Consider the following 10,138-nt stretch of genomic DNA (forward strand, 5'->3'; position numbering starts at 1 on the left):
ATAATTACAGCAAATAATTGCAGGCTTCTGTAAAGAAAGTCTGCCAAAATGAAGAATATCAGAGATAACTACCATTGATGGGGGGTTTACAGAAAACCTCACTTTAAAGACTTAAAATTTTGTCAAGGGACGAAGAATAAGAGAGAAATGGCCCTATCAAAAGCATTTCAAGCAAAGAAAGTACAACAGCAGAGTCCCTGAGGCAGGAAAAGAGCTAGGTGTAGCCTGGGAACTGACAGAAAGCCAATGAGATTAGAGTATACTAAGCAAAGAGCACGGTGATACTGGAGAGGTAAGCAGGCAGTGCTTACAGGGCATTGGAGGGCACCCAAGAAACGAGTTATCCAACTAGAGACTAGAGTCACATCCTGACAGCTCTTGTCCTAGTGTGCTAGAGTCCTTAGAGAAAATCTGCTGTTCTTGGTTCACTGGTGAGGGCAATCATTGCCCCCAGGAGTGCTCAGATCAGATACATGCCCTCACTGGCTCCAAGATGGAGTGGATTGGCCGGCATCTTTTTTCATATTCTTGGCCATGGTGCGTTATAAATCCTCTTCTCTGTTCTTCTAGGGTTACTACAAAGTTTCGGGGGGAAGGGAAAGCTCCCAAAGCAGCCTGTCATTGTGAAGGCCAAATTCTTCAGCAGAAGAGCTGAGGAGAAGATTGAGGGTGTAGGTGGGGCTTATGGCCTGGTGGCTTGAAGCCACATGCTGGGAAATTCATTAAATGTTAACAAGTGCTTTCTTAAAAAACAAACAAACAAACAAAACCTGTTAGCCAAAGTAAATTAGAAGCCATTGAAGGATTTTAAACCAAAGGATGTTGTGATCTGATTTATATTTTTAAAAGCTTACTCCTACTATGTGTATAGAATGGATTGGGTATATAAGTAAACAAGCTTAAAATCTTGAAGTTCATGAAGTTCAGCTAGAAGGCTATTGCAGCTGTCAAAATGAAAGAAAGCTTTCTTAGACTAGGATGGTACTGGTGGAGATACATGGAGAGAAGTGAAAATATTCTAGATGTATTTTGGAAATGAAAATAACAGGTTGATGCTCAAGTTTTTGGCTTTTATAACTGTATGGTGGCATCATATGCTAAAATGGGGAAGACTACAAGTAGAGAATATATAGGCTTTAAAAAATCATCCATAATTGCATCTTAGACATGTTGAGTTTGAAACAATTATGAGACATTCAAAAAGCTTGTAGGATAAGGATCAGGCCCTTCCTGCAAGGAAAGCAGCTGAGGAAGAAAGCTTACTGTCAAAGGAAGTCTGACTTCCAGGGGTGCTGGAGCAGGTGTCAGATGAAGGAAACCATTATCCTAAGACCAAAGAGATAGAACCAAGAACTAATAGCACTATTGCAGCTCATCTTAGAAAATATTCATTGAATATCCATAGGAATCACCATGAGGTTTGTTGTTGTTGCTAAGTCATGTCCGATTCTTTGCAACTCCAGGGACTGCAGCACACCAGGCTTCTCTGTCCTCCAATATCTCCCAGAGTTTGCTTGGATTTATGCCCATTGAGTCGGTGATGCTATCCAACCATCTCATCCTCTGCTACCCCTTTCTCCTTTTGCCTTCAGTCTTTCCCAGCATCAGAGTCTTTTCCAATGAGTTGGCTCTTCACATCATATGGACAAAGTTTTGGAGCTTCAGGTTCAGCTTCAGCCCTTCCAGTGAATATTCAGGGCTGATTTCCTTTGGGATTGACTGATTTGATCTCTTTGCAGTCTGAGGGACCCTCAAGAGTTTTCCTTAGAACCACAATTCAAGAGCATCAATTTTTTGGTGCTCAATCTTTTTTATGGTCCTACTCTCAATCCATACATGACTACTGGAAAAACCGTTGCTTTGACTACAGAGACCTTTGTTGGCAAAGTGATGTCTCCGCTTTTTTAATATGCTGTCTTGGTTGGTCATAGCTTTCCTTCCAAGGAGCAAGTGTTTTTTAATTTCATGACTGTAGTCACTGTCTGCAGTGCTTTTGGAGCCCCCCAAAATAAAACCTGCCACCGCTTTCACTTTTCCCCCTTCTATTTTCCATAAAGTGATGGGACCAGATACCATGACCTTAGTTTTTTGACTGTTGAGTTTTAAGCCAGCTTTTTCATTCTCCTCTTTCACTCTCATCAAGAGTCTCTTTAGTGCTTCCTCACTTTTTGCCACTAGAATGGTATCATCTGCATATCTGAGGTTGTTGATATTTTTCCTGGCGACCTTGATTCCAGCTTGTGATACATCCAGCCCAGCACTTCGCATGATGGTCTCTGCATATAAGTTAAATAAGTGCAGTTACAATATACAGCCACTGTCATACTGCTTTCCCAATTTTGAACCAGTCAGTTGTTCCATGTCTGGTTCTAACTGTTGCTTCCTTACTCACATATGGGTTTCTCAGGAGACAGATAAGGTGGTCTGGTACTGTCTTTAAGAGATGGGAGTACTTGAATACCTTACCTGTCTCAGGTAATAGAAAGAGGCATAATCTTGAAAAGAGAAGACATAGTTTAAGGTCTGGTGACTTTGGCAAAGTTCAAACTTCTTTGATCCTTGTTGAATGATTATGAAAATCAAGAGGAAAAATTTGTGTGAAATCATCTGGCTGTATAATTGGAGGTTTATACTGTACATTGTGAGAGCAGGTATTATTATGAGCAATCAATATGAGCTCTGTGCCTATAACATTGCTTTCTGAAAAAAAAACAATAATTTTGATGATGGTTTAACAGGATCAAAATAAATGTACTTTACCCTGGTACAGGCCAGCTCTAGCATCACCCAAGTGAAACAGATCAGGACAAAATGACACCAAGGAGACTGATGTGTATGCTGAGTTCCCATGTGGGTAAAGAACTCATCTCAGAATCAGCGGGTCTCAGCAGATCTTGACCTTGATTGCAATGTGACCATGACTAATAGCAACAGCTTGGTTACATTGCTGCAATCTCTTTACCATTGCATTCCAAACATATCAGAGTGTTGTCTGTATATCTTGTACCATCTTTTAGAGCCTACCTGTCAACATTAACCCACAGTCTTGGCAAACATGCCAGTGATCATCTGCCTTTCTTCCCATACAATCTCTAGACTTGTTGCTTCAACAAAATAAGCATTTTTTTCACTCTTTTGCTCTACCCTTGCAGAACAACTCATTTTTCTCAAATACCATGTACTTTCACATTTCCAAACTTTTTTCCGTATAAAGGTTCCTTAGGCCTAGAATGTCCTCACTCCTCACCTTCTTACTGATTAACTATTTATGCTTTCAGGGTCAGATAAATGTAAATTGCCATCTCTCGTCAAAATACTCAGTGGAATTCATTGCATTGTTATCTATATTTCCATTTTATGCTATTTATAGTTCAATATACTTATTCAGCAAACATTTACAGAATGTCTGCTGAATATCAGGACCTTTTAAGATGCAAATGACAGAAATCTACTCCAAGTAGCTTAAATAAGCTAGCTCACCACATTTCCATCCTCACCTATATTTCCATTTTACTCCATTTATAATTCAATATACTTAGTCAACAAACATTTACAGAATGCCGCTAAAGGTCAGGACTCTTTTAGATGCAAATGATACAAACTCAAATCTAAATAGCTTAAACAAGCCAGCTCACCTAATGGAAAAGAACAATGAAAAACATGGTGCGATCCAGGCATTCAAACGATGTGATTTGTATTAATCTTTCTTTTGTACAAGTTGATTAGGTTGGGCCCCCTAGAAATAGAGCCTGAGATAGGATTCTTATGAAAGTGATTTATTGAGGGGATGCCTTTAGGAAAAGATGTGGAAGGAAAACAGGGGAAGAAAGTAAAGTAAGAATGCAGCCTCCATTGGAAACTAGTTTCAGCTTTTCCATGTGTGGAGATTTAAAGCATAAATCACACCACACAATTTGTCCTATCTGGAGTCAAGAGTGTTTTGCTTTAAAAAAAAAATTATTTCTTATTTTTTTGATTGCAACATGCCACATGTGGAATCTTAGCTCCCCGACCAGGGATTGAACTCATACCTCCTGCATTGGAAGCACAGAACCTTAAACACTGTACCGCCAGGGAAATCTTGAGGGTGTTTTGCTTTTTGTATTCCCTTGACGATGAGCCAAGAGCTGTTAGATGGGAAGGTCTGTGTTAATCTTCCCTGTGAAAGGGACATGGGTGAAGCAGCAACAGCAACTATGTGGCAGGCATGATGACTGTCAAGATTCATCTGCAGCTTGGTCAATCTCAGAGGAAAGATCTTAAATCTCTGAAAAGTTCAGGGTGAACTCTGATGTGTGCAATTCTTTTGCAATACAGGTGGAATCAGAATCAAGTAAACCACAAGCTGTAGATGCTTCTCAGGAAAGGGGGGTTTTTAATTAAAGAAGGAAGAAGGCTGGTAGGCAATGTCAAGAATTCATTCTACCAAGTTCCAGGCACTGGTGGGGGCAAAGAATACAATGGTGAGCAAAAAATACACACATCTCTGTTGTCACAGAGCATATCAGCTTTGTTTAGTGCAGAGACACAAACAAAAAAGCTGCAATAATGTAAAATATACGCTGTGGTAGGGGAAGGATTGATGGCTCTGAATGCATTATGTTAGTTTATCCAACTTTATATATCCAGTGCCCAGATGGTACCCTAAGTACTGTAAGTGGTCAATGAAGGAGCATATGCAGCTGGTTGTGTGAACTCAGGGTTTTGGGCAGGAAGGAAGTAGATCCTCTCTGGGAGTTGTCCTTTTAGTTAGTTTATGGGCCACGCAAGACAATCACTCACTACTTACTGGCCATATAGTGCCTTTAAGTGGAGTGATTCTTACATCTGACTCCTGATGACTTTTGCCTATTCCCAAATTCTGCAACTGTTTTCAAATGGTAGATCTCCCACCTTTGAGGATATTTAATTTCTCTCAGTTTAGTTCAACATATAACTCACTGACCATGAACTTTGTGTTAATAGAGTGCTAAGTGTTGCAAAAAATAAAAAGATGAATAAACCATAGTCTCAGCAAGCTAATAATTTAGGACAGCTGCCTAGCAGGATCAATATAATGACTTGTAATGACAAGGAATGTAAATTTCACTTTGTACATTCTCTGGGTAGCTGCTAGGGGGATTGCAGTTTTTAAAATTTGCTTTTCATCAGGTGCAGTGTCACTGAATCTAAGGCCAAAAGGACATAAACGCAGAAAGAGAAACCCTTACATAAATGCCCTCAAGACAGGAGCAGCCATTTTGACACTAATTCCTCATTTAAATGCTTTCTTCTCTGCAATCACCCTCTGTTTTTTCCAGTCTCACTTTATTGAGGCTTTCAGTGGCTAAGTTGAAGATCTCTCTTGGTAAATGTCACATTGCACCTGAAAATATGTGGGTTAGTTTCAAACATCTTTTGATACTGATTTCTAATGTAATTCCACAGTAATAGGAGAACAGTCTGTATGATTTCAATATCTTTAGGCCATGAAGTTTTTGCACCTTGTTTTATGTCCCTGGATATGTTCCAGTGTCCCCTAGATTACAGTCTATGGGAACTTAAAAAGAATTTGTGTCCTATTGTTGAGTGAAAATTGTATAAACCTTAATTACGTTGAATTGGTTCACAGTGCTTTTCAGGTCTACTATATCCTTCTACTTCTCTGTATATTCATTGAAACTCCAACTAAAAATCTTAATTTATCTACTTAAAAAATAATTGTAATATAGTGTAACTATATGTAACCTTGTTCTGTATTTTATAAATCTCCTGTAAATGTGTTATCATACTTTCATAATTAAAAAAAAAAGACAGAAGCAGCAAATAGTTAGTTATCCTTGACTTTTATCTCTTTTTTACCCTCCACCTCCAGTCACACCTACAGATCAAATCTCCATGCCACCATCTTAGTCCAAGTTGCTCTCATCTGTCACCTGGACTTGCTCTCATCTCTCTCCTGCAAGAGCTTCCTAACTAGTCTCTCAGATCCTATCTATTACATCCTTCACATCCATTTACCAACACAATTAGCAGAGTAATCTTTTGAAATTGTAAATTTAATTATATCTTCTGCTTAATTCTCATATCAGCCCTATTTAAATTCCTCTTTGGCTTTCCCATTGCACTCAGAATAAAATCCAGACCCTTTAAACAGCATCCTACTAGGCCCTACATGAACTAACATAGCTTTCTCTCTCTCCTCCCTGTGATTAAACTCCACCATCACTGCCCTGTCTTCAGTTCTGCAGACTGTACAAGGGGAGAGCCTTTAGCCACATGGTCCCCAATCTGACTCCAACTCAGTTTTCAATCCTGGCTTAAATGGATTGGCTTTAAAGAGGACCTTCTTCACATCTTATTTAAAGAGAGTATCCTAGGACTTCTCTGGTGGTCCAGTGGCTAAGACTCTGCCCACCCAATGCAGGCGGCCCAAGTTCAATCCTTGGTCAGGGAACCAGATGGCATATACTTTAACAAAGATCAAAGATGCCACATGCTATAACTAAGATCCAGTGCAGCAAAATAAATAAATACATATTTTTTTAATAAATAAAAATTTTAAAAAGAGGGTATCCCCTCCCCGTAATGGTCTTTATTGTCTATCATAAAGCTTAGTCTTGTTCATTCATGGTGCTTATCACAATTTGCAGTTCAGTATTCATTTTATTGCCTGTGTTTTCCACTAGTCTGAAATTGCAGAAGGGCAAGGGTCATTGTTTTATTTTATAGCAGTATACTCATTACATGGCTCAATGCTTGCAATAATAGGTGCTCAGTAAACATTTAAGTTCATTCAATTCATCCATTCATTCATTTGTTAAAAAATATTTTAAGCCTTAACATTTTAAAAAAGCTTTGAAGTGAACTTTTCTGGTGGTCCAGTGGTTAAGACTCTGCACTTTCTCTGCAGGGGGCATAGGTTTGACCCCAGGAAGTTCCACATGCAGCAAGTGTGACCAAAAAAAAAAAAAAACTTGATGGATGTACATCAGATACGTATAATTTTCAAACTTTAAGCTTTGCTTTTTTTTTTCTTTCAGTAAAAGGAGAAGGCATGTTTTATCTTGTTTGTCTTTAAGGAAGACCTTACTTGATTTGGGGGAAACCACCTGAAAATTTCTGTTTATATGAAACAGAACATATATATGCATATGGGAAAGTGAAAGTTGCTTGGTCATGTCCGACTCTTTGCAACCCCAGAGACTATACAGTCCATAGAATTCTCCAGGCCAGAAGATTGGAGTGGGTAACCTTTCCTTTCTCCAGGGCATCTTCCCAACCCAGGGATTGAACCCAGGTCTCCCACATTGCAGGTGGATTCATTACCAGCTGAGTCACAAGGGAAGCCCAAGAATACTGGAATGGGTAGCCTATCCCTTCTCCAGTGGATCTTCCTGACCCAGGAATTGAACTGGGGTCTCCTGCATTGCAGGTGGATTCTTTACCAACTGAGTTATCAGGGAAGCCCATATATGCGTACATATACTAATATATATATATATATATATTTGATATGTATATTGGGTATTTGGGATACATATATACACACCCATCCATTGGTTTTCAGGAAAATGAAAACAACACAAAAGCAGATGTCTTGGATGAAGCAGCCCAGTTTTCTGTTTGATTACATAAATTTGATGTGTTTTATCAGTACTACTCTTTAGAATTTGTGCTTTTCACTTTCATGCATTGGAGAAGGAAATGGCAACCCACTCCAGTGTTCTTGCCTGGAGAATCCCAGGGACAGGGGAGCCTGGTGGGCTGCTGTCTATGGGGTCACACAGAGTCAGACACAACTGAAGTGACTTAGCAGCAGCATCAGCAGAAGAAAAATTATTCTTTTCTTTGAATGAATTTAAACAGATTTATGGTTTATTCTATGAAAATATGAGAGTGTATTTCTACTCTAAGAGATCTGGAAATCTGAAAAATCTCCCAAAATATGAGATTGCAAACTTTATCTGGAGCTGGAGAAAAGAATAGGATAAAAGGATCTAGACTGAGCTAGACAGCATTATTGATTATTATCTATATATCATTTGAAGGAATAACCAAGTGGTGCTGATGTTGAAATATTTTGATATGAGATTGCATTTTTGAGAGCCATTCTACACTGCAACCCTCTTATGGATAGTAGAAGGAGGTTCTTATGGATGAGGTTGATATTTCCACTCCCACTCATCCTGTCAACTTAGAAAGACATTGATTCTGGAACAGAAAAGGAGGACTAGAGTGATAGACCTGAATATCTGTGATAATTCCACATCATACATGGAACTTCAACGTGTCAGGCAAAATGTTCAAGGGATTGTCTTTTTGGAGAAAGAAGATGGTGCCAACCAGAAGATGGTGGACCAGTGGCCAGACATCCTTCCATCACACTGACGGGTGTGGGTAGGTCTGAAGATGGGTCTGAAGGATGGGTCTGAAGACTCAGAGCAACCACTTTCAGCAACAGGTGTACATTATTTTCTCTGTTCTACTTTCTGTCCATTATCAACTAAAGGAAAGTTCTATATCCTTCTCTCACTGCCCATGCCAGAAGGGTAGTGATAGCGTATGTTTGACGATGGAGGATAATCCCCAAATTGCAGCATGTGATTGGCAAGAAATGAGTGGCCATGCTTATGGATAGAAAACCAACATTCTGAGGTCAGCAGATTAATTAGGTGGCCTACCCCACCAGGTTGGATTTGTGGACCATGTAAGCCTCTCTGATTTTAAAAACACTTGGGGAAGAGAACCCAGGGAATGACTAAACTTTCTTCAGTCAAAAGGAATGAGGGCACAAAGCCGTCGTAGTTTGAATATTGAAGGAATCACTTCACCGTCTTAGTTTGGGAGGTTTAGAACCATTAAGGCTGTGACAGGTACTACAAGGAAAATGAAAATAAATTTGCAGCAAGTTATTTTCCATCTAGAAGCCACAGACTCTTTGTTAGCTTCTCAGTCTGTTCAGGTTGCTATAACAAATGGCTGTAGACTGGATGGCTTTATAAAAAAAAGTTATTTATGTTTCAGAAGCTGGGAAGCCCAAGATCAAGGTGCCTGCAGACTCAGTGCCCAGTGAACCAGCCTTCTGGACTCACAGACAGCTGTCTTCTCTCTGCCTCCTAACGTGTAGAAAAAGGGTCAGGGAGCTCTCTGGGGTCTCTTTTATGAGGGCAATAATCCCACTCCTGAGGACTCCACCCTCATGATCTCAGTTCAGTTCAGTTCATGTCAGCTGCTCAGTCGTGTCTGACTCTTTACGACCCCATGAACCACAGCATGCCAGGCCTCCCTGTCCATCACCAACTTCCGGAGTCCACTCAAACCCATGTCCAATGAGTCGGTGATGCCATCCAACCATCTCATCCTCTGTCGTCCCCTTCTCCTCCTGCCCTCAATCTTTCCCAGCATCAGAGTCTTTTCCAATGAGTCAACTTTTCGCTTGAGGTGGCCAAAATATTGGAGTTTCAGCTTTAGCATCAGTCCTTCCAAAGAACACCCAGGACTGATCTCCTTTAGAAGGGACTTGCTGAATCTCCTTGCAGTCTAAGGGACTCTCAAGAGTCTTCTCCAACACCACAGTTCAAAAGCATCAATTCTTCAGTGCTCAGCCTTCTTCACAGTCCAACTCTCACATCCATACATGACCACTGGAAAAACCATAGCCTTGACTAGATGGACCTTTGTTGGCAAAGTAATGTCTCTGCTTTTCAATATGCTATCTAGATTGGTCATAACTTTCCTTCCAAGGGGTAAGTGTCTTTTAATTTCGTGGCTGCAATCACCACCTGCAGTGATTTTGGAGCCCCAAAAAATAAAGTCTGACACTGTTTCCACTGTTCCCCCATCTATTTGCCATGAAGTGATGGGACCAGATGCCATGATCTTAGTTTTCTGGATGTTGAGCTTTAAGCCAACTTTTTCACTCTCCTCTTCCACTTTCATCAAGAGGCCTTTTAGTTCCTCTTCACTTTCTGCCATAAGGGTGGTGTCATCTGCATATCTGAGGTTATTGATATTTCTCCTGGCAATCTTGATTCCAGCTTGTGCTTCTTCCAGCCCAGCGTTTCTCATGATATACTACTCTGCATATAAGTTAAATAAGCAGGGTGACAATATACAGCCTTGATGTACTCCTTTTCCTATTTGGAATGGACTGTTT

General features: G+C 40.1%; 1 non-coding gene across 1 annotated transcript; it reads left to right on the plus strand.

Moving 5' to 3' along the window:
• Positions 1–347: 347 nt before the first annotated feature.
• LOC112441720 (small nucleolar RNA SNORA3/SNORA45 family) lies at positions 348–477 on the plus strand. The gene has a single exon (XR_003029578.1). It is a non-coding gene; the product is annotated as a small nucleolar RNA SNORA3/SNORA45 family (small nucleolar RNA).
• Positions 478–10,138: the final 9,661 nt, after the last annotated feature.

The sequence above is a fragment of the Bos taurus genome, chromosome 15 (assembly GCF_002263795.3).
Source record: "Bos taurus isolate L1 Dominette 01449 registration number 42190680 breed Hereford chromosome 15, ARS-UCD2.0, whole genome shotgun sequence".
Taxonomy (NCBI): Eukaryota; Metazoa; Chordata; class Mammalia; order Artiodactyla; family Bovidae; genus Bos; species Bos taurus.